This window comes from Lygodium microphyllum, chromosome 13 (assembly GCF_053477565.2).
Source record: "Lygodium microphyllum isolate KBCC chromosome 13, Lygodium_microphyllum_v1.1.10, whole genome shotgun sequence".
Lineage (NCBI taxonomy): Eukaryota > Viridiplantae > Streptophyta > Polypodiopsida > Schizaeales > Lygodiaceae > Lygodium > Lygodium microphyllum.
The window spans coordinates 116,260,655-116,284,822 of NC_141147.1; positions in this window are offsets into that span (position 1 = coordinate 116,260,655).

The window sequence follows — 24,168 nt, forward strand, 5'->3', positions numbered from 1 at the left end:
ACATTGAAGATGAAGATGCTCGATTAGAAGCAAACATACAAATAGTGCCTTAATGTGTTTCAACTCGAGATTGGCTCATTTAATGTGGAGATAAATTATGCAAAGATGTGCATGGATAAAGGTGAAGATATTATGAAAACCATTCCAACATGGAGTTGTTTTATTTTCCCACCCTACCACTTTACAAGTTGATACCATATGCTCATGTTAGAGGCTTTCAAGATGATGTCTCAAGTTTGTTTTGCTTTTTTCACCAATAATATTGATTGCAATTTTCTTTGATTTGTGATTGTCTTAATTTTGAATTGTAGGCTTAAAGTTGGCTTTTGTTAAGGTCCTGTATAATCAAAGTTAGTGTATCCCATAACTTCTAGATCTTGGCCACCACAACATATGTACATATTTGTTATGACTGGCTATCATGGCATACATCAAACAACTCACTGCATATGCATAAGGGATCTTAGCCATCTCAATCTTCTGCTCATTAGACTATAGCAATCAACTTGACTAACCTTCACATGAGAAGGTAAAGGACAGCTATTAGACTTAACATCATGTGTATCAAATTGCTCAAGAACCTTCTAGATATACTCATTCTACAACAAGTAAAGGAGACCCTTAGAGGGATCGCCCATGATGTGCATCTAAAGAATATATGAGGATTATCCTATGTTGCTCATCTCAAAGCTCTTCTTGAGTTTATTTTTCAAGGTATCTAGCTCATCATGAGCACTCCCAGCAATCAACATATTATCAACATAGAGTATCAAAATCATAAGGCTACCATCACAAGCCTTCTTTGTGTATAAACATGAATCCATATCACTATAGGTATATCCTTGGGAATGTATAAAAGCATCAAACTTGTGGTACCATTCCCTAGGTGCCTACTTAAGGCCATAAAGACTCTTTCTCAAATTGCAGTGTAGGTGTTCCTTGCCTTTTTTATCAAAGCCCTTAAGCTGCTACATATAAATCTCATCATGCAAGTCCCCATGTAAGAAAGCCATCCTGACATCCATCTGATAGAGGTCTAGATCTAGCTACACAACCAAAGCTAAAACCAAGCATAGGGCATTCATCTTGACAATAGTAGAGAAGACTTCATTGAAGTCAACACCATGCTCCTACTTAATACCCACAACTAATCTAGCCTTATAGGCTAGCTTGGGGCATCCAAGTGTACTCTTCAACTTGCATACCCACTTGCATGGCAAAACACGTTTTTCACTAGGCAAAGAAACCAAATCCCACATATGTTTTTTTTGTAATAGCACATACTTTGACTACATGGCCCTCTCCCAAGAGTAACTATCATCTTTGTGTATGGCCTCATCATAGGTAAGAGGATCACCAACATCTATCTCCATAATATAATCTATAAAGGCACAACTTGATGTCTATCTCTAGTGGACCGCTGCTGGAAAATAGACTATGGAGCCTGTGCCTCCTATTAGAGGCCACTAGAGTATCAACTATTGTAGGCTCTCTAGCCGGTTGTAGATTAACAAGATACTCTTCCTAAAATATCACCTTACATATCTCAACAACCTGCTTAGGTTGCTTATGCATTTTCTTCTCATGAAAAACAACATCATGGTGGATGACCTTCAGAGATTATGGATCCCATGTTGGGGGTAAAGGCACCTTTGCCTAGATGCCCATGTATCAATCACTATACTAACAATACCCACCACTGCACACTACAGGTGGTGGGCGCCCGTCACTGTCACTTTATTCTTTATTCTTTTAGTGATAGTTTGAATAAAGGAAGGCCCAGTCACACATTGTGACTGTTGAAGTTCCCATTTGTGTCTCTCTCTTTTCTTGCTCTTACTCTTCGCCATAGCTCACTTCCAAGAAAGCTTCGATCCTTCTCACCTTTCAAAAACCGGTATTAGAGCTTGGCTTCCCGACTTCTTGAGATTAATTTGTGGCATTCTCAACTTCAATTTAAATACCTACAGTAGTGGGTCACCTTCCCGACAGCCATAGTCGACCTTCCCAAGCTCCCGTCACTCCCCGACTTCCCAAGCATCTTCCCGGCCTATTGAGGCACCGTCAGGGCATTGCTATAGAGGTATTGAAGTGTTCTTTTAGTGCTTTTATTCAGCTCTCAGGTTGCAATCAATCAGGGTAACCATAGCTCAAACCCTTAGAGCTTGTATCTTTCTCCCCCTTGCATTTGGGCACTTGAGGCTTGTTGTGTGCCTCCTTGGGCACCCCCTAGAGCCTCTAATCATTGCCACTGAGGTCACATGGATGTACAACAACATAAGAACACATCAACAAATTTGCACCATTTTCAGCTAATTCATAGATAGCATAACACAACAGCACACCTACTCCTTAGTGATGGCTATGTCATGCTTCTTTGGGCTTGGCAATGCACTTGGCTATGGTCTCTAACATGTGTTGAAGCCTCCTTGATAATTGGCATCAGACTTGGTTCTAATCTCTACATTCCTAGGACTGTTTACAGCAGTCTCACAGTCATATTATGCAAAAGTAACATCGGTATCTAATGCTATGCTTGTTTGGGCACTTCTACTTAACCGGTTTGGTACCTATTGATGCCCTGATTGTTTGGGGGATGCAAGGCACATGTTATGCCATCAATTTGGACTGATTTTCTTGCTGAAAATACTCAGTTTTAATATTAAATCTTTGCTGTAATAGAGTGGGATGAAGCTATCTTACATGACTTTGGTTATGCCTATTGGTTTTCGGGCTATGTCTTTGGGATATGCAATGAAGTATTGACCTTCGGGGTAGGACATCGAGATTGTCTTTGGTTTCGGATCTTCACTTGAGCTTGAGCTCAGCTTTGGAATGCATTTGATGCACTGTGTTGGATGTACATATGGCATGTATGTTACCTATGTCTAGCCGGTCTTGACATGCTTGGTCTATGCCACTACTATATGCTAGTTACATTGTTTGGAGCCAATTGCTACTAGAGCCTTGTCTTGGCTTGCGTTTGGATTCCCAAAACTTACTTGGGATATTTCTTGGCTTGCCAGATTTGTATTTGGGATACAATTGATGTCTATGGATGCTATAATTGGAGGCTACATAGCCTATATACTCATGATGTCTTATTGATGCTTGGTCTTGGATCTTTCATCACTAGTGCCATCATATGCCTTTCTTGAGCTTCTTGGCTTGATCCATACAGGTTTTGTGCCAATGGGAGCATCTTTGGATGCTTAACATACATTGAGCAGGTGGTTCATGCTATTGAGCTTTGAGTCTTCTAAGACTGGGATCTTCTTCACTTGGATGTTGCATGGTTGATATGCTGTGGTCTGCATATATGTACTTGGGCTGATTTGGGCTTTGCACTCCCTGAGCATACACCTCCTTGTGTCAAGTCTTGCCAGTGTTGTATACACTTTGCCCTATTACATAGGAGGTGTGCCAACTCACTGACGAATTTGTTTGACATGCTTGGGTGTTTTCTCAATGTCCATATAATTTTCACATGTTGATTTATGCCCACTTGATTCTTGTTATGCTTTGATAGTCAGTGGTTGCCTACAGTTTGCTCTCATTGTACCTGGTTATAATTTATTATAGCAAGCAGTTATGCATGGACTGACGTGAAATTTTTATATTGAATCATCCTGATTTACGTACTTTTGATGGTACTTGGTGGGGACCATCATTAGCTATCAGTTCGTGGTCATTTTGCCTTAGTTTTGGTGGTATTTTGGCTATTTACAGCAAAAAACAGCAAGCAGTTTTGAGCTATCTGCACCATTTTGGACTACAGTATGGCATCTTCTTCCACTGACAGTGCTATCTTTAACATCACTAAGCTTGATGGTACAAATTATGCCTATTGGAAGAGCCAAGTCAGGCAAGTATTGGTGTAGAAATCTAGATCAATCCACTAAGGATACATGGCGAGCAGCCTGAAACTATGACTGATAACAAATGGGATGAGCTTGATGATGTATGCAAGTCCACCCTCATATTGTCTCTCACTGAACAGGTGCATTACAATATGGTTGAGGAAGCACAGAGTGCTTGGCAGCTTTGGAATAAAATTAAGAACCTCTATGACAAGAAAAGTCCAGCAAGTCAGATGTATTGGCTAAAGCAGCTTATGGACCTGCACATGAAGGAGAATATGACAATGTCTACTCATTTGAGTTAGTTCCATGCTATTCTCAAGAACTTGACTTCGCAGGGTATTATCTTTAATGATGAGGTTACTCCGATGTTTTTAGTTGGGACTCTAAGTGAGTCATGGGATGTATTCCACACTACCTTATGTGCTCCTGCTACTATTTTGAACTTGCCTGATGTAGAGAGTGCTCTTCTCCAGGAAAAGATTAACCGTAAGAACTTGGATGCCTCTCGTGTGTTGCATGCTTTGACTGTTAGAGGCAAAGATGGTACTGGAAAGAATGACCATGGGAATGGCTGTAGCAGAGACTCGCAGAAGTCTAGGTCTAAGTCGCATGGTAAGTCGTGCAGCAAGTCTCGTGGAAGAAACGATAATGTGGCATGTCATCATTGTGGCAAGAAGGGTCATATATGCCCACAATGTCATGAGTTGCACAATGAGAAGCGCAAAGAGAAGGGGAAAGATAGTACAGGAAAAGTCCTATGATCGCAGTGTGGTACCTGCAAAATCCAGTGTGAAAATCGAGGAGATAAATGTCATGCAGCCTGATGACTCCAATGGGGAGTACATACTTGTAGCTAGTTCTTGTGATGCTACCCCATTGATAGAGGTTCACTCTATGTATGTGCAGTGTTGGATTTTGGACTTTGGTGCTTCATTTCATGTTACACCATGTCGTGAGTGGTTTCACTCCTACCGCACTATCTCTGGTTCAATTCACTTGGGTGATAACAAGTCACTTGCTATTGTTGGCATTGGGGATGTATGTCTGCAATTCCCTATTGGCAAAAATTTTCTATTACAGGATGTATGTCATTTACTTGCGCTTACATGCAGTCTTACATCTGCATGGTAGTTTGATGATGCTAGGATTCATGTTTCATTTGGGGATTCTATCTGGAGAAGATCACCCGTGGCAAACTGGTACTTTGCTAGAGGTGCCAAGGCTAGCAGCCTCTATCCTCTAGTATAGATGGGTCCTCTGTTGACCGAGTTTTGTCTGTCAGTTCCATCCCACATGTATCTCTTTGGCATGTCCGTTTGGGCCATATGTCCTTGAAGGGAATGAAAATGCTTTCTGATTTGCAGTACTTGCCACCCCTTGACTATGCATGTTTTAATTCATGTGAACATTGTCTTTATGGCAGATAAACTAGGAATACGCATAAGAAGTTTGGTAGGACATGCATGAGTGAGCCCCTGGCATTGGTACATTCAGATGTTTGTGGGCCCATGCACTGTCATCATTGACAATTTTTTGCGTAAAGTTTGGGCTTACCCCATTAAGCTTAAGTCAGATGTCTTGGCTATGTTTCCAGAGATGGCTTGCATTGGTTGAGAACTAGACTGGGTGGACATAGGTTGAAATGCCTTAGGACTGACAATGGGGGAGAATATGTGTCATGTGCCTTTGAGCAACTATGTGACGAGAGGGATATTAAGTGTCAGTTGATCGTGCCCTATACCCCACCCTAGAATGGTTTGGCTGAGCAGATGAATAGAACTATCCAGGAGCATGTACGCAGTATGCTTAGCCCTGCAGGTCTACCCCGAGCTTTTGGGTTGAGGCAGTCAGTACAACTATGCATATCATAAATAGATCACCTTCTAGGTTTGCAAAGGAGGTATGGATTGCCATCTTAAACGCATCTACATGTCTTTGGATGTGAGGAATTCTGCCATGTGTCCAAGGACAAGTGTACTAAGCTGGATCCTAAGAGTGTCAAATGCATTTTCCTTAGCTATGGAGATGCAAGCGAGATGGGTTACCGCCTCTGAGATTCGCACGTGTGGAAAGTCATTCGCAGCCATGATATAGTCTTCCATGAAGACAAGATGCATAGGCAGCCTGAGAAAGTGGTAGAGATATGCATGGTTATATTCTAGGAGGAGCCACGTGCTCTTGCACAACCAGTTGGACAGACTACAACAACAGTTGGTACACATGGCTAGGGTGTTGGACAGGATACTAGACATGCAGTAGAGCCTGTAGTGAGGCAGTCTACTAGAGCTAGACGTCCACCTGATGGATTTGAGCTCTCAATGCATTATGTCTTGATTACAGATGCAAGAGAGCCTCTCACCTATGATGAGGCTATGCGCAAGGGTGACAGTCACTCCTGGGAGAGGGCTATGCAATCTAAGATGGACTCCCTGCATAAGAATATGACTTGGGATTTGGTTGCATTGCCTAATGGCAAGAAGGCTTTGCCATGAAAATGGGTGTACAAGTTGAAAAATACCCCTGGCAACCCCAAGACGGCTTATAAGGCAAAACTTGATGCTAAGGGTTTTAAACAGGATCATGGAGTTGACTTTGATGAAGTCTTTTCTCCTACGATCAAGATGATGCTTGGTTTTGGCCTTAGTCGCGCAGCTTGACTTGGACATGTATCAGATGGATGTCAAGAATGCATTCTTGCATGGGGATTTGCATAATGAGATATACATGGAGCAACCTAAGGGCTTTGTAGAACCTAGTAGGGAGCACCTAGTGTGCAAGTTGAAGAAAAGTCTTTATGGCTTGAAGTGGGCACCTAGGGAGTGGTATCATAAGCCGTGATGGCTCATTGCTTATTTTGGTACTTTATGTGGGTGATATGCTTCAGGAAAATCTCATGATGAGTTGGATGCTCTTAAATCTCAACTAAAGAAGAGCTTTGAGATGAAGGATTTGGGACACGCCTCTCACATTGTGCGGCTGACATCAAGGACTACTCTACCTCTCCAAAGGGAGTATATTCATAAAGTCTTTGAGCATTTTTGCATGCTAGACGTAAAGCCTATTGGTTGTCAATGACCTTCTTATGTGAAGTCTCACAAACCAATTTTTCCGCAGATAGATGAATAGAAGGTTGAGATGGCTAAGATCCCTTATGCATCAGCCATGGGCAGTTTGATATATGCCATAATAGCCACTCATCCATATATTGCCTTTGTAGTTTGTGTTGTGGCACACTATATGGCTACTCCTAGCAAGAAACATTAGGATGCCATAAAGGGTATCATGCGATACCTTAAGGGCACAGTAGATATGCGTTTTTGCTACGGTAGCTAGGATATAAGAGTTGTGGTCTACACAGACTCCGATTATACAGGACATGCAGATAGTAGAAAGTCCAATTCCGGCTATGTATTTGCCTATGCTGAAGGTGCTGTTTCTTGGATGTCCAGGGTTCAAAAGTGTACGGCTCTCTCTACCACTGAGGCCGAGTATGTTGCAACCACTGAGACTTCCAAAGATGCCATATGCTTGGGCCATTTGGTTCATGACCTTGGGATTGATTCTATACCTACGCTGCATTCGAATTCTATGAGTGGTATTCAGCTAGCCAAGACTTCGGTCCTCCATGCGAAGGCGAAACACATTGAGGTGAGGTATCACTTCATACGTAAGGTCATGGAGGACAAGTCTGTTGACCTTGTCAAAATCTCCACTGATGAAAATCTTGCAGATCTGCTCACGAAAAGCCTCATTACTGAGGGCTTTTCCTTCCCCGGGAGATTGATGGGATGAGATGGTGTTTTTCCTCATCATGTTTTACATGTGTACATTGTACCGTCTTTTGTTATTTCTTTTCACTCCTCACTGGGGTAGATGTGCCTTTAAGTGGGAGGTTGTTTGGGGTAAAGGCGCCTCTGCCTAACTGCCTATGTATTACTACATTGACAGTACCTACCATTGCACACTGCAGGTGGTGGGCACCAGTCACCCTCACTTTATTCTTTATTTTTTTAGTGACAATTTGAATAAAGGAAGGCTTGGTCACACATTGTGGCTGTTGGAGTTTCCATTTGTGTCTCTCTCTCTTCTTGCTCTTACTCTCTGCCATAGCTCACTTCCAAGCAAGCTTTGATCCTTCTCACCTTTCATTCCATAGGTGATAGCTCATCTCACCTACATCCCCATAACCAAGGAAGATGAATTTCACAAACTTAGAATCCAATTTATTATGCACTTCCTTGGGAATATGGTAGAAAGCCTCACAACCAAATATATGAAAATGAGCATATGATGGATGTTTTCTAGGCCATGCCTTCTCTGCAAACTGATTGTCAAGAGCAATGGATGGGGATCTATTAATCAAATGTACAACAGTAGTAATTACCTTCACCCAAAAGTATTGTGATAAGCTTACCTAGCCAAGCATACTACAAACTCGCCCTTGAATCATCCTATTCATGTGCTCAACCATACCATTAGGATGGAGTGTATGGGGTGATCAATTGATGCTTAATGTCCCTCTCATCACATAACTTCTCAAAGTCTTCAAAGACATACTCTCCACCATTGTTAAAATGTAGGCATTTGAGCCTCCTATACCCAAACTAGTTCTCAACAAAAGCAACTAGTGATAAAATCTGGCCAAGACTTTCAATTTCTACTTTATGGGGTATGCCTAGACCTTATGTGAGTAATCATCAATGAAAGTAACAAAATATTTCACACTACCTAATGACTTGCAAGGCCTAGGTCCACAAACATCAAAATGAACAAGAGCCAAAGGCTCACCCATGTGTGTAATGCCAGAATTCTTATGTGAACTATGGATTTTCTTACCATAAAAACAATGATCACAAGAATCAAAACACTTATAATCAAGGGGTGGAAAATATTTCAAATGGGCAATCATTTTCATTCCCTTTAAGGACATGTGCCCAAGGTGACAATGCCATAACAATATGTGGATATTGCAACTCTGGTAACCCCAAGTCAAGATGCCCCAAGTCAAGATGGCGCAAAATGGAGGAAAAAGCAAAAGGAAGATGGAAAAAGAGCAAAGACACGCAGGCGGCCTCTAAAGATGAACCGGGGCAAAAAGCGCAACCTTAAAAGAAAAGACACCTCAAAAAACTCGAAAAATTATTGTAAAAGAGCTCCAGGCTCCCTCCTGTGCCAATTATAAAAGATTAGATGGGTGTAGGCTAGAGGCACAAGGCTAAAAGAGGAAAACCGAAAAAGGACCTTGCCACAATGGCCGGTCATGTAAAAAAGGGATGGGTGCCCATGGGATTTTAGGGTTTGTATATATAAAGTTCAAAAAGTGAATAAGAGATCATTCTTTGGTGTGTGGCACAAGAAGTATTCTTCTTCTTCCCTCCTTCTCACCTTCTTGCTTGTGTGTGGCACAAGGAGTATTCTTCTTCTTCCCTCCTTCTCACCTTCTTGCTTGTGTGTGCTCTTGAGAGAGGGAGTGTGAGAGTGTGAGGAAGTGAGTGTGTGAGAGTGAGGGATCAAGAGGGTGAAGCTCTTCACCATCTCCTCTTCTCTTATTCTCTTCCCTTCTCTCTTCTTGCACGCGCGGCTATGGAGGATGGAGCTTCGAGGTGGAGGAGGCTTGAGGATGCTTGAGCTAGCATCTAGGATTGTGGAGCTACCAGTGTGTGGGAGAGCGGAGGCAACTCATATCCACACTAAGGTAAGCTCACTACACTCGTAGGATCCACGGTGCATCAGCTAGGTGAGAGATAGCCCTCGCTTGGAACACTTGAAACAATAAGCGGTCCGTGGGTCTTGGCGGTTGAGCGAAAGCTCCCACATTTTGGTTCTGTTGCCGGGACCAACGAATTCAATCTTGAGCACTTGTGCGCCTCATATTAAGCATCGAAGTAAGAGATTCATCCCCAAACCGGAGCTTGAGATAGGTAGGAAGTTTGGGTGTTTTTGATCTTCAAAACAAGTATTTATTTTGGGTTATTTTGTTTGTTTGATGATTAGGAAACATGAAGAAATCAGTTCAGTATTTTTCTTTTGATTATTGTTGCATTTAGAGTAGGATAGGATTAGAAAATTGCACCGGAGAAGGATAGGGTTTACTGTTGCAAAACAAGGCAAAACAGGACAAAAAATTGTGCAAAAATAGCAAAAAGCTCGCTTGCGATGCTTAAGATCGGCAAGTGGGTGATTGGGGGCATCAACACCATACCCGAGAAGGGGTATAAGAGCCAAGAGGCCAAGAAAGCACTCATTTGCAACCATTTCAGTGAGAGAGAGAGAGAGAGCTACCGCCGGATTCGATTCGATCGCACCAACAACGAACCCGCCACTCCATCCAGGTATATGAATCCCTTCTCTTACCCCCTTAGGTAGGATCTCGAGGGTTCTGCCTGGTATGATTGAGTGCAGCACGAGAAACGACCGAAATCGAGTTTACACTGTTTACGTGCGCTGCGCTCTGCCCATCCGAACGGCCGTTTCTGGGCCGACTCCCAAAATCGGCCCTCGACCCCTCGCCATTCGGCCCATCCGGCCAAAACCCTAATCGGCCCGTTCGAGTCTATCATTCGAAACGTGGATAAATTCGGCCCTCTACCACATGTCAAATTCGACCCTTGGCCCACTTGCCTCGGCCCGTCTGAGCCAATCTATCCGAGTCCACCCTGTCCAAGTCCCAAATTCGGCCCTCGGTCCCCCCTCGGCCCATGCGCCTTGGCCTATTCAAGTAACCCACTCGGACCCTGCAATTCGAACGAGTTGGGCCAAGTGTAGATTTTTTCCAGATTTTCAAAAATTTGACCGGACCTAGCTAGAACTCAGCAGCTCAAACTGCCGAAAGCCCGTAGAGTGCTCAGATCTTGATTCTGGCACACGAAATAGGCAAAATCGTAGGGCGCACCCGCTTGGCAACTAGAACTAGGCAGTTGCGAGACCTAGAGGCTTAGACGCGAACCGCTGAGTTGTAAGGCCTACTTGGACCAAAAACGAATGAGCAACACCTTAGAGAAACCCTAAACCCTGACAAGACGACCAAAAAATTGACCAACAAGCCTATTCGGCCCAAAACAACGCGAGAGTGCGTAAGACGTCTAGGAATTGGTTGCTGCACTCACCTTGAATTTTTGCACTTGAAGTACACTTAAGGAAACTGAAAGCCTGATTGAGCACAAGTGCACAAGGAAAGACACATTGAGTGGCCATAAATTGAGGATTGTATTAAATAACTGAAGGAACTCACCCAGATAAACCACTCAAGGAACCCACCAGTAGGAGAGAACCCAATACATAGACAAACCATCAACGCGCAAAAGTAGGACCAAGCAAGGAACGCCGACGAAGTGGATCTGACGAGTCTACTGAACCTGATCGATAGCTTGGAGGAGCACAACAACTCGAAAATGGAAAAAGAAAGTTCAGACCACAGATCTAACAAGGAATTCGACTTAAAAGCTTTTCCAGATGCTGTTCAGCCAACTAGTCAGCTGTTACGACGCTCATGCTCGGTACGAGCATTGTAGTAGGACAGCAGACACTATCATCGCAGACCTAGAAGAAGAGAGAAAGATGGCCCGCAAAGCATTGCAAAGCATGGTTGAGTACAATAGGGATCAGCAGGCTAGGAGCCAAAGGCAAGGCATGGAATTGCGAGAGGTGCAGCGGGTACTAAATTTGGCTGGTAGGAATCGAACGGACCATGAGAGAGCACTAGAAGGAGACTTAACGCTAAGTGAGCTTCTCATGAAATGGCTGCTCGATAACACGGCTGCAAAACAAAGTGCCACAGCTCTAGCAACATCACTGCTCGTAGGATTAGAAGCAAACCAGGGCTCAAAGAGCCAGGCTAAAATCCCTATTGTTGCTAAGCAACTTGATAAGTATCAACCCCATGACGAACCATACATCTTTGTTGAGCAGTTCGAGCAAGTCTGCGAAGCCAACGGCCTCAATGACCTGGCTCAACGCTCTCAAGTGTTTGGGCTTTACTTGGGTGACAAGGGTAGGACATGGTATACAAGCTTAGATAACGCCGAGCGAGCCGATGGCCTCAAGGATCTCTTCATTAAGAGATTCGACAAGCCCAGGTACTCCGATAATCTACTAGTGCGCTTGATGAACATCAAGCAAAAAAAGAAGGAGGACATTCGCGATTACGTGACCCATGTGCAGAGTCTCTTCAAGAGAATCCCTACTGGAGAGCGACCGACTGAAAGAGCAATATCAACTGTAATCATTCAGCGGGATTCAGAACGAGGAACTATACAAGGCTTTGGCAGGTAACTCAAGCTTGCAGCGAGACGCGCTAGCTAGGGTCTTTGAGGAAGCCATCCGAGTTGACGATCAGCTGAAGGAGTGGAGCTCCAAAAGCACGAACCTAGAAGAGACCAACTCGCAAAGCTCAGAAAGAGTGTCAGCTTCGAGTGAGCAATCAGCTCCATCATCCCAGGATAAGGGGAAAACCACCGAAACAAACCAAGACTTGGATGACGTTAGGATGGAACTAGCCAAGTTGCAAGATATGTTGAGACGACCAACACGCCCACATCCAATGCGTGTACTGTGGCAGAAACCACTTGCCAGTCAAGTGTCAAGACCTTGCACTAACTACGGTAGGTTCGGTCATGACGTCGCGCATTGTAGACTGCCAAGGAGACTTCTATACTCACAACCATACGGCCAGCCTTACCTAGTGAACAGGCCGCAGCCATTTTTCGAAAGGGAAGCCCCATTGGCCCTCCCTGCGCCTAACAACATTAAGCTGGTCGTTCCTAGGATGGAAATAAATCCTACAGGCATTCCTAGGCCGCCTGGTCCTTACGTAACCCACCCACCGAGTGATGCTCCTGTCCACTATGTGGAAGAACCAAACGAGGAGGAAGCTTACATATGCCCTTACGTTTTCCATGACGACGAGGGCAACGCTGTCCTCATGGATTATCGTCTTGTACCGATGATGGCGTTAGGAAGAGGATGAGGTAGAGGCCTAGGAGGGAAGACGCAGGATCCAATCACCTGTTAGACTTGTGGCCACCCAGGTCATGTCTCATCACGCTGCCCTAAAAGGGAGCAGCAAAATAAAGATAAAGATGACCAAAGGTGTGCTGAGTGCGGAATCACCCATCCTTTGTCGATTGCCCAAGGCAAAAGCCGTCATCTAACTTAGCCAACGAGCCATCTGTCCCATTGGGACTTTTTGGTGTCGAGAACCATGATGGGGAGGCCACGTCTGTCCCATTGCGGGTCATGACCCGTGCCCAAACGAAGCAGGCCGGCATCTCTTTGCCAGGACCTAGCAATCTCGATGCAGCCTCGATAGGGAAGAAGAGCCGTAAACGACGAAGGAGGAAGTCGGAAGCTAAAATCGCACTAAAAATGGAGAGTGCTACAACTCTGCCCGCTGGAAAGAAGGTCTCTGACACAGAAGCAGAGACGTCAGCCCCTAAGACCGAAAAGGGAAGCGCTAAGATAGGGGAATACCCGCACCCAAAGGGACAATTAGAGGCCATAGAAAAGGTGAAAGAATGGGTGAAGGAAGCCCAAGAACATCTAAAAGACGTTGAGCCCATCATGGAGGATGGGATCGATGATCTCTCCAGCATAAGTACACCAACCTTGTCCCCACAACCAAAGTCAAGAGAAGCAGCTGCACCACAAGCGATTCCGCTAAGGCCAAGCCTGGACGCTACTACAGGGCTACGGTTTAGTCACGGCCATTGGCCAAGACAATCCAGGTTAGGAAAGAGACGAACACCCAACGATCTCCTAACTATGTTGGTGACTACCCCTGTAACACTTAGCCTGGGAGAACTGCTTAGGCAGCACCCCACCCTATGGCAAGATCTTAAGCAGTGGGTTGAAGGGTCACAAGAGCATGTCACTACAGACCCTCACGACCATGAGGCAGAAACGCAAATACCGAGTTTGACATTGCACTCTATGCCTAAATCCTTGCACGTCAATGCCTTCTGGGAAGGCTCCGAGATGCGTGTAGTCTTATCGGTCTTAGCCCTAGGCGATACAACGAGGAAGGGAATCGTAGACACAGGGGCTAGGGTTAGTGTGCTTAGCCATGCAATGCTTCAGACTTGGGGAAACCCACCTATTGAGACTGCTAGGTTTAATGTCACACTAGCAAACGATATGAGAGCCAAGCCATTCGGGGTGCTTAAGAATTGGCTAGTGAAGATCGCAGGTGTCCAGTTCTCCATTGACTTCATAGTCATGAAGGAAGTGGACTACAACATCCTATTAGGCCGCCCCTGGATGCGCAACGCTAGAGTCATCGAAGATTGGGGTAACTGCTTAATCTTCCTTGGCAATAGGACGGACGCCGTGAGAGTAGAGATGGACACCTGGAAGACCTCACCAGTCGACTTAGATGCCATCTCTGCTATGCTCAAGGGTAATGCTCAAGTCAAGAAGTCCTATGGGCCCTTGACCAAGTATATCCCATGCCCAGAGGACGAGCGGGATTGGATACATGTCCTTGCTACAATCGACCTACCGTTCTCTGATCACGAGGCATATGAGCAAGCCATCAAAACAATCGGCAAGGCTATCCATATCAGTCTGCATGATGGCAGGAAGTCTTCATGGAAAACCAAATCCCATTAACTCCCACGTCCCAACCAACAAAAGGGAACTCCAGGAGGTATTGGAATATCTATCGGACAAGCTAGCTGGCAATCCAGCTGCAAATCTCAAACCACTCCAGTATCTCTTAGATGAATCCAAGTGGCAATGGACTAGAGTGCATGACTTAAACCTCATGTATAACTGGGCCCTGGTGCCTGACCAATGACCAGAGATAGACCGAGTCCTAGGAGGTGACGAGCAGTCTGATGAAGGGAATTCTAATGACGAATACGAAGACTGCCAATCCTTCAGTGATGAAAGTGAGGGTGAGGTAGATATCATGGAATACGACACTGAAGGACAAGAAATAGAGCAAATACGAACAGACTCCAGGCCATAGAGAAAGAGTATCTTCAGGATGGAGTGAGAAGTCATGCGCGTGGAATGTGACCGCACCTGGTTGGAATGCGTAGGAGCCATAGACCTTGAGCAAGCAGGACTAGCCCAGCCAGGAATGACATCAGTATTTAGAACTGAATCGCCATAGACCTCTTCTAGCGAAGGCGAGGGATTCGACTCTGAATCGGAGGTTAGTTCGGATAGTGATCCAGAGATCCCTAGGCCGCCCACAACCAACAGACGCACCAAGGAGGACCTACCTATCCACCTGAGGCGTAGGCAATTAAGACAGGAAAAGGCAAAACAACCCAGGAATACTCGAACGGAAGAACAGCAAAAATCACAGGACCTCCCTAAACGATTTACGAAATTCCAAAAGGGGGATAGGGTGGTAGTTCTGTTAGGTGCCAAACATCAAGCACAGACAAGCGAACCAATCGAGGGACCAGCCAAGGTCAAGGAGGTGGACCTAGCCCAAGAAGGAGAACCACCCCGACCAGTCTTCATTGCTGATGACTTGACTAATGAAGAAGAAAAGAGTCTTGTCACTCTCTTGCGAGAGCACATAGACGTGTTCGCCTGGTCCTTAGGAGAGCTTAAGGGGGTAGATCCGAGTGTCGTGACTCACAACATACCCATGACGCCAAACGCAATACCGATCAAGCAGCGACTATACCCTATGAATCAAAAACATGCTCATGCTGTCAAGGGAGAGATTGATAAGCTGATGAGAGCTGGATTCATTTATGAAATTGAGCACACATACTGGGTATCGCCCATAGTCATCGTGATGAAGAAGAATGGAAAAATTCGAGTGTGCACCAATTACAAGAAGGTAAACACTGCCACCAAGAAGGACAACTATCCGTTGCCATACATTGAGCACATGCTTGAGAGAGTGGCAGGCAAGGAAGCCTACAGTTTTCTGGACCGCTTCTCAGGGTACAACCAGGTGCAAGTGCATCCTGCGGATAGGCATAAGACTGCCTTCACCATTGAGTGGGGCGTCTTTGCTTACATAGTCATGCCCTTCGGGTTGACTAATGCCCCTGCCACTTTCCAACGTCTCATGTGCACCATCTTTAAGGATATGCTTCACAAGGAGTTATAAGTCTTTGTCGACAACCTCTGTGTCCACTCGACCTGGATCGAACACTTAGACAAACTCCGAGCAGTCTTCAAGCGGTGTCGTTTATACCATCTCTCCTTGAACCCCTTAAAATGCCAGTTTTGGGTGAAGCATGGATGCATCCTAGGGCATGTGGTGTCGAAGAACGGCATTGCCACTGACTTCTTGAAGGTCAGGTTCATTGTTGACCTTCCATCCCCAACCAACTATAAGGGAGTTCAATGCTTCCTAGGCCATGCTAGGTACTATCGGTGGTTTCTACTCAATTATGCGTTGATCGCCAGACCATTGTACAAGCTGCTTATTATCTTCGAATGGACTGAAGCATGACAACGGGCATAAGAAGAGTTGAAGAAGGCTCTAACCACAACACCAATCCTACAAGCCCCAAATTGGACCATCACCTTCCATGTGCATATCGATGCTTCTAAGTTTGCCGTGGGGGCAGTGTTGTACCAGCCTAGCAAACACAATTTAGACAATCCAGTGAGCTTTGCTAGCAGACAACTCACTAAGACGGAAATGAATTACTCGATGATGGAAAGAGAGGGATTAGCCATGGTATTTGCAGTGAAGAAATTCCGGCATTACCTTTTGGCCACGCCCTTCACCTTCTTTGTGGACCATCAAGCCTTGCTCTAACTAGTAAACAAACCTTGTGCTACAGGACGTATAGCTCGATGGCTCCTTCTGATTTTAGAGTTTGACTTCTTCGTAGTGGTACGGAAGGGAAAACAGCATTACATGGCTGATCACATGTCGTGCATTCCCACCGGAGAAGCTACTCGATAAGATGTTATTGATGAACTGCCCGACGCCCATCTGTTTAACCTTTCCAGCGAGAGAGATCTATTTAAGGCTGATCTAATGTCGTATTGGGCAAATGACATTGTCCAAGTGCTTGAGCACGGATTGCCTGACCGACCAATAGAAAAAGCCTGACTTAGGCGATTAATCCTTAAGATCCAGCCCTATCAGCTGATTGCAAGCCAACTCTATAGGCTGGGGTAAGACGGATTGTTGCGTAGATGCGTGTGCGAATATGAGATGCACGATGTGCTCTCAGAAGCGCATGGCAGCATTGTCGGAGGGCACTTTAGCGGAGACACGACAACACGAAAAGTGTTGCAGTCTCAACTGTGGTGGCCCACACTTTTTCACGACGCAACACGATTCGTTAAGCACTGTGATGAGTGCCAACGGACGAAGGTCCCAATTCGCAAAGATCAAATGGAATTAACCCCAATTATTGCTCGACAACCCTTCGAAAAATGGGGAATTAATTTCATTGGGCCCATCAGTCCTGCGGCACAATATTTGCAGGCTTAGTACATCATTGTGGCCACGGATTACCTCACTAAATGGGCAGAAGCGCGAGCCACACAAAAAAACGACGCTAGAATGACGGCTAAGTTCTTATGGGAGCAAGTAATTTCACGATTTGGTTGCCCCATCGAACTGGTCAATGACCAAGGCACGCACTTCATCAATGAAGTGATCGCGCATCTCCTGTCCACCTTCCTCATCATCCATCGCAAATCCTCGCCATACTACCCTCAGGAAAATGGCCAGGCCGAATCAACGAATAAGATTCTTGTCAATGTCCTAACCAAGGTTGTCTCTGCTTCATGTAGCGACTGGGACAACAAGTTGATGGCAGCTTTGTGGGCTTACCGAACAGCTTATAAAACGGTTGTTGGTCAAACCCCCTTTAGACTCACATATGGAACAGAAGCGATTCTACCATTAGAGTTCTTCATTCCTAGCCTAAGAATAGCACTTCAAGAGCAATGGGAAGGGAAGGAGGCATGGACGCAACGACTAGTTGAGCTCGAACGCCTCTCGGAGACTCGTCTTCTCGCCACCTATGCACTGATCTGTGAGAAAGCCCGATGCAAGAGCTGGTTTGACCAGCACGTCAAGCAGCGTGAGTTCGAGCAGGGTGACCTAGTGCTCCTCTACTCAGTTAAGGGGCATAAGCAAAAAATGAAATTTAGAGGTCTTGGACCCTTCAGAGTTCGTGCGATCAGCCAAACGAGCAATGTCGAACTCGAGACCCTAAACATTGAAGAGATAGGCTTCTTCAATGGCAATCGCGTCAAGAAGTACTACCCCCCTATGCATTCTTTGCATGAGCCACCGATGTTAGAACCGCCTGTCAAAGTACGAGTAGCCACAATCACTGAAATCGACGATGAGGATGACGAAGCCATGGAACCCGCATACCTCCATATCACGGTCATGGCAAAACAAACATGTGCTTTCACCGCCTTGATCGACGAGGGAGCAAACTTCGTCTTGACCTACGATCATTGGACTCAACTTGGTCAACCACAACTTCAACCCACCACTGCAAAATTAAGCCCATATGGGGCCCATTCCTATGCACTACTCAGCAAGTGCAGAGCAACCGTTTCTATCGAGTCTGAGACTGTTCCAATGATTTTTTACGTGTTGAGAAATGCTAAAAACACAGGCACAGAGTCACTGTCGGGGTGCACCTTCAAAAAGCAGATCCACTGCAATGTTGACTACGCATCGCAGCGCATCCACCTAACAATAGGCAACGTTCGCATTGTTACAGCTTTCAGTAAGGGCTGCGCAACCTCATCACGAGCCACCAAGCCACTGATAGAAACACCTGTAGGCAATTCTAAGGAGGGGGGTAGTGTGTGGCCGCCACTCCCCGAGCTTCATACACCGCAACCCATAGCAGCCAAAGCTAAGGCCCCACAGCCTCGCCTTCAATGGATGCCTAAACAATCACAATAGTCGCCTAGGAGTCGACGCTCCTATCCTTATAAGACCAGAAACTCTAAACCTAGAAGGCCCAAACATAGTTACAGGAATAGACGTGTTATCAGTCAAAGATGGGTCCCCAAGGCCCTCTTGCGCACACAAGGCTACTATGAGGGCAATACTTGACTATGGATACCACTCATACACTAGCCTCAAGCTTGATCATCCCAAAAATCGTAGAACCTCGAAACCACAAGCCGCAGAGCTTCCCTAACCCGCAACCATCAAGTTCATCCATGCGCGAACCCAAGTGAGTCGCCCACACCTATCGACCCAAGCAACAACCACCGTCATAAGAGTCATCTCCCGTCAGCATCAATCCGACTTTCCAAATCCATTCTGGAAGCAGCAAGCCGTCACTCTAGGCTGCTACTAACCCAGCCTCTGTCGCAGCGACCCAATCGCAAGCTCAAGAACACTCATCATCGCAACCTTCCGTCGCCAAAGGCTCGAGTCCTACCAAACCCCAACCACCCGCAAGACTTAGGCCCTCTTACGAGAGGAAATCCTTTCTCTCACTAGCAACTGATTTAGCTTAGGAAACAGGGGATGACGTGGTGGATTGCATTAAGCAACTGGACGCCACTTTTGTGTCGCTAGCGCTGAGCTACGATCGCCTCAACTTAGACCTATTGGATGAATCCTTCACAGCCAAAGTTCAAACGATGCCTTGTTCTTGGGAAACGTTTGAATTCGCATTTGCAAAAGCCACTACCTCCACTGCTAAGTTGCTCAGCAGTGAGATCTCAAAAGAGCAAGCAATCAAACAACGCCTCATCACGTCGTATGATCAGCGAACCACTTCTGCCATCACTGACCAAGAAGTGGCAGAGCTGTCAAAACTTGCTGAGACGAAATCCTAGTTCTTAAGGCATTGGTACCCTCTTAGGCTGCAATGGGAAGTTGAAGGATGTCGAATAATGACCAACGCTGAGCAGTGACGTGCTATCAAAACAGTAGAGTACGACCCCACATATGTCGCACCACCTCATATCGAGTGTTAACCACGCTGCAAGGCAATCCTATAGAAGAACACATCAAGGGACACCCCTACCTCGACTGCTTGTTGACCGAGGAGGAGTTACACATTGCTAGCCGAGTCAACTCGGGCGACTTCCTAACTGATGTTCTCACATACATCACCCAAGTGGAGATTAAACCCTCCGACTTGGACCACGAAGCCCATTTGGAATACAACCCCAATTTCTATACTTGGCTCCTTCACAAGTAGCCCCTATACCTCCATGCCGAAAGCTCTTCATCTTCTAACCCTCAATCCTAGGAAGGATTCTTCTCAAACGGGAAGGGGAGGGGGTAAGGTGAATCAGATCAGAATCAGTAAATCAAGTTGAAGTTAGTGAAGCACGTAGACATACATTGTGAAAAACGGATGGGGTAGGAAAAGTGCATGAAAACTTTGAATTAAAGGGCAAAAAGTCAAAGTCTGAAAAAGGAAATCTGCATTAGACCTTAATGAATTAATTCAAAAGCATAGATTTTTTTCTTTTTCAGCAATTATTATGTCTCAAGCACTAATGAAAATTATGGTTTATGACAGGACCAAAAAATGTCGCAGCAGGACCGAGCCCACCGACTCCCCTTCACGGAGGAGGGGAGAACGCGGTACAGCATCAACCTGGAGAGCCGCACCTACAATCAATTGAAATTCTGAACTATTCACAATTTGGAAGAATTAGTGGTCAAGGAAGAGGCGGCCAGGAGCGTCGTGGAAAGCTGCAACCTCAAGAAGTACATGGAAAGTTTTGTGCAAGAACCCGACCACACGAGCTATGTGGAATTTCTCAGGTCCTACAACCCCGACAGTGAATGTGGCACTTTCACAGTGGGAAAAGGACAGAATGCTAAGCAAGTATTGGTTCGTCTTACCCCGGCCTTGGTGGAGAAGGCACTGGGACTTGAACCAAAGGTGGAAAAGAAGCAGAAGAGGGACGTATATGCCATGCTAGAGATGAGAAAGGAGGACGTGATGACAAACGACGGCATCAGTATCCAGGACATCCCCAATGCAGAGACCAGGCTATAGGCAAAACTCATACATGCGCTCTTTTCCAGCCAGCGCTACAACGCATTGATGCACCAGATCAGCATACCAATACTGGAAAATGTAGCGGCCCATGCCCTGCACAAAGTCGACTGGAACGGCTACGTGTGCAAGACTATCGGCCAAGCAGCCCGAGTGCTAGCCTTAGGGAGCATGCCAACAGGAGGAGAATCCCCGATGTCGAAGACCGCAGAAAGAAAGAGGGCCTCCTCCAAAGCCTCGTTCATCGCATATGGGGGCATCTTAACGGTGCTTATCCAGGAGGCCGTGAAGGAAGCAGAAGAGGGGGAGGGGAAAACACCTGACAGATCACCTCCTCATCAACACCAGGAGAGGTCCAGTGATAGGACAGAGACCGAGGAAGAAGGGAAAGAACAGAAAAGCAAAAAGCAGGTCAACGAGACCAAGAAAAAAGCAGCGCAAAAGAAAAAGAAACAGGATGAAGGCCGTAGAAAAGAGAGGGAAGACTTAGAGAAGGTGAAATGACAATTCCTCAAGGAGGCAGAGGAGAGAGAAAGGAAGAGGAAGCAAGAAGAAGAAGAAACAACGGAGCAAGTCGGGCAGGCTAAAAAGGCGTCCAAGCAAGAGGCTGAAACGAGAAGAAGAGAAGAGCAGGAGGAAAAAGAAAAACTAGAGGAAGAATACAAAAAGGCGAAAGAGGAAAGGAAAAGAAGAGCCGTGGAGGAGGAAGAGGAGTTGAGAAGAAAAGAGGAGGAGAACCTGGCCGAAGCTACATGCCGGTCCATCGAGCAGCAGTGCAGGGCGGATGACCCAAAAGCCTAGAATCAGCCAAGGGAAGAGAGGCCTAGCTCCAACATGCAGGCACCAGAACCCGCGCCCCCCGCAGTTCCAGAAGGAAAAGGCAAAGCACCCCTGCATCCTATCCCCACCCTCATGATACCCCCCGTTGAACCCACTACACTCACCCCTAGCATTCCCACCAGTTTGGAAGTGTCCAACCTGGTGGCCTGGATGCAATACTTCGTCAGCAAGGAAATGGCCCAAGGGAAAAGCATGGAAACCATGACCACGGGACCAAAAAGGCCAGCTGCAGATACAGAATCGAGGCAAGACCAAAAGCGTCCACGTATGGAGGCCTTAACCACCGCCACCCACACAACAATGATGCCACCAACCAATTACGATGAGTACGTCGCTGAGTTTCTCTCCCAGCTAGAGAGAGCAAAGGAGGAAAAAAGAATGGCGGTGGCTGAGTTGGTGACAGAAAGAGAGTCAGTGGCGGCTTTCCAACTGGAGAAAACCCGCATCATCACCATACAGCAACGCCAAATATTCGAACTCAAGCAAGAGTTGAAAGCCAAAGAGGACGCGGAAGAAAGCTACAAGCAGCGGTTGGAGGACGAGAATCGGGAACTCGTGCAGATGCAGCGGGAGTACAAGCTCCTCTTGATGCAATATAAGGAACTCGAGTCAAAGACCGCCACCATTGAGCAGATGATGGAGGAGCTGATCGCCAAAGAAGAGGAGAGAAGACAAGAGAGGGAGCAACAACAAAAGGAGATTGAGTCCATGATCGATCAGCTACGCCTCGGGAAGAAAGAGCAAGACAACATGAGCAAAGAGCTCAGGGCCCAGGAGCAGAAACTCGTAACCCTAGCTCAAAAGCAGGGGGGAGCATGGAAGGAATGAGCAAAAGGGCCGAGGAATGGGCTACGCAGAACGAGACACGGGTGAAGGCACTGGCGTCGTGTCTTGCCTTGGTGGAGAAGGAAAAAATCTTGGCAGAAAGCAAAGCGGATGCTGCCCAGACAGCCTTCACTGCCCAGCAACAGGCCTTCCTCAATACACTACTGGATACAACTCAACCAGAGGGAAAGGAGCCGTTGGAGGTGGTGAATAAGAAATTAAGCATCGCACGCAAAGCCTTGCATGCGGGGCTGCAGATGCCACCCCAACCTGCGGAGGTTAGGCTGGGCTTAAAGGAGCAGCGAAAGTATCTACTACTGGCCGGCCTAACCCCCTAGGAGGCAGATGCCCTCGACTTTGAAGAAAGAGCACCACAAGAAAACCGGCAGGGGGAGGAAGTCGAACTCGAAGTCGACATGAACAGATTCATAGAAGATGTAATCCCGCAGCCCCCCTCACTGCACGATTAGGATCAGCAACAACCCGAGCAACCCGCCCCTGGACAGACATACCACCCTCAAGGAGCGACGGAAAAAGCTGGTGGAAGAAGCCAAAAAAAGGCTGCATGCCAAGCCAGTCATATGGCCATCCGTATCCCTCCCACCATGCCCCAAAGACCTCCCAATGCAATTCCATGCGGAACTAGTAGTCTGGGAACGGCAGGAAATCGAAAAGGACCCTTTCTCTTTCAGTTTCCTTATGCCTCACAGCCTGAGAAGGGTCCTACCAATCAAATTGATGGAGAAGGTGATCGCGGCTGGCAGCCGACTAGGCCAAAGATGGCTGGATGACACGGCAAGGACCCCGACCTTGTGGTGCACAGAGGAGGCCGAATTTTGGCAAGACAAAGTATACGAAATGCCACACATAGTAAGGGGCTACGACTGCCAACCCCTTTGGAGAAGGCGAATATGTAATACCAACATGCTCGCCTGGATGGCATTTTGTAACACCCTACCCTATGAGCGGAACGACCCCACGTTCATGGCGTATCCCCGTAGGGTAGGCGTGGATTTTGTCGCCACCCTCCATGGGAGGCATGACTTCCCCATCATTTACAATTCCAATGCCACTTCCTTTGAGGACGCTCTACTTTTTAATCTAGGAAGCCTACCCGCCTCCATGACGCGCTTCCTTGCTGAGTTCTCCTCCTGTCCAAATCTCGCTTTCATAACCACCTGTAATTACCTTAGGCTCCTTAAGCTCCTACTTAAGCAAGATCCGGCACCGCAAGAAAACGGCTTGCCTCCCTTCTTTTTTGATCCTAATGCCATTGATAGCTACGCTATGACCCGCTTAATGATGAGAGCTAGCCTACTACCCGCCTTTTGCCTAGCTCTCCTAGAGGATATGAGCGACCGCCAATTCAACAAGTGTAATCACCCCTTCCTATCCACCACCTCTCTCCTTGCATGAACCTGAAAGGGTACATGCAAAACCACCAATTTTTATGCAAATCCATCCGCCATGCCTCCCCCATTCATTCCGACGATGAGAACTAAACTTGGCTGTCCTGCTCCTGATGTAATACTATCCTTTTTTTTTTTACAGAAGAGAAAAGAAAGAAATGAAGCAAGAAACGCACGATCACTGCACCTAGGGGTCCTTAAGTTAGGCGTGTCTGGTGGCTTCGGTCGACCGGCTCCGCTCCTAACCCCCTAGTCCTTTTTGATCCCCCACATCACGCTTAGAGCACATCAACG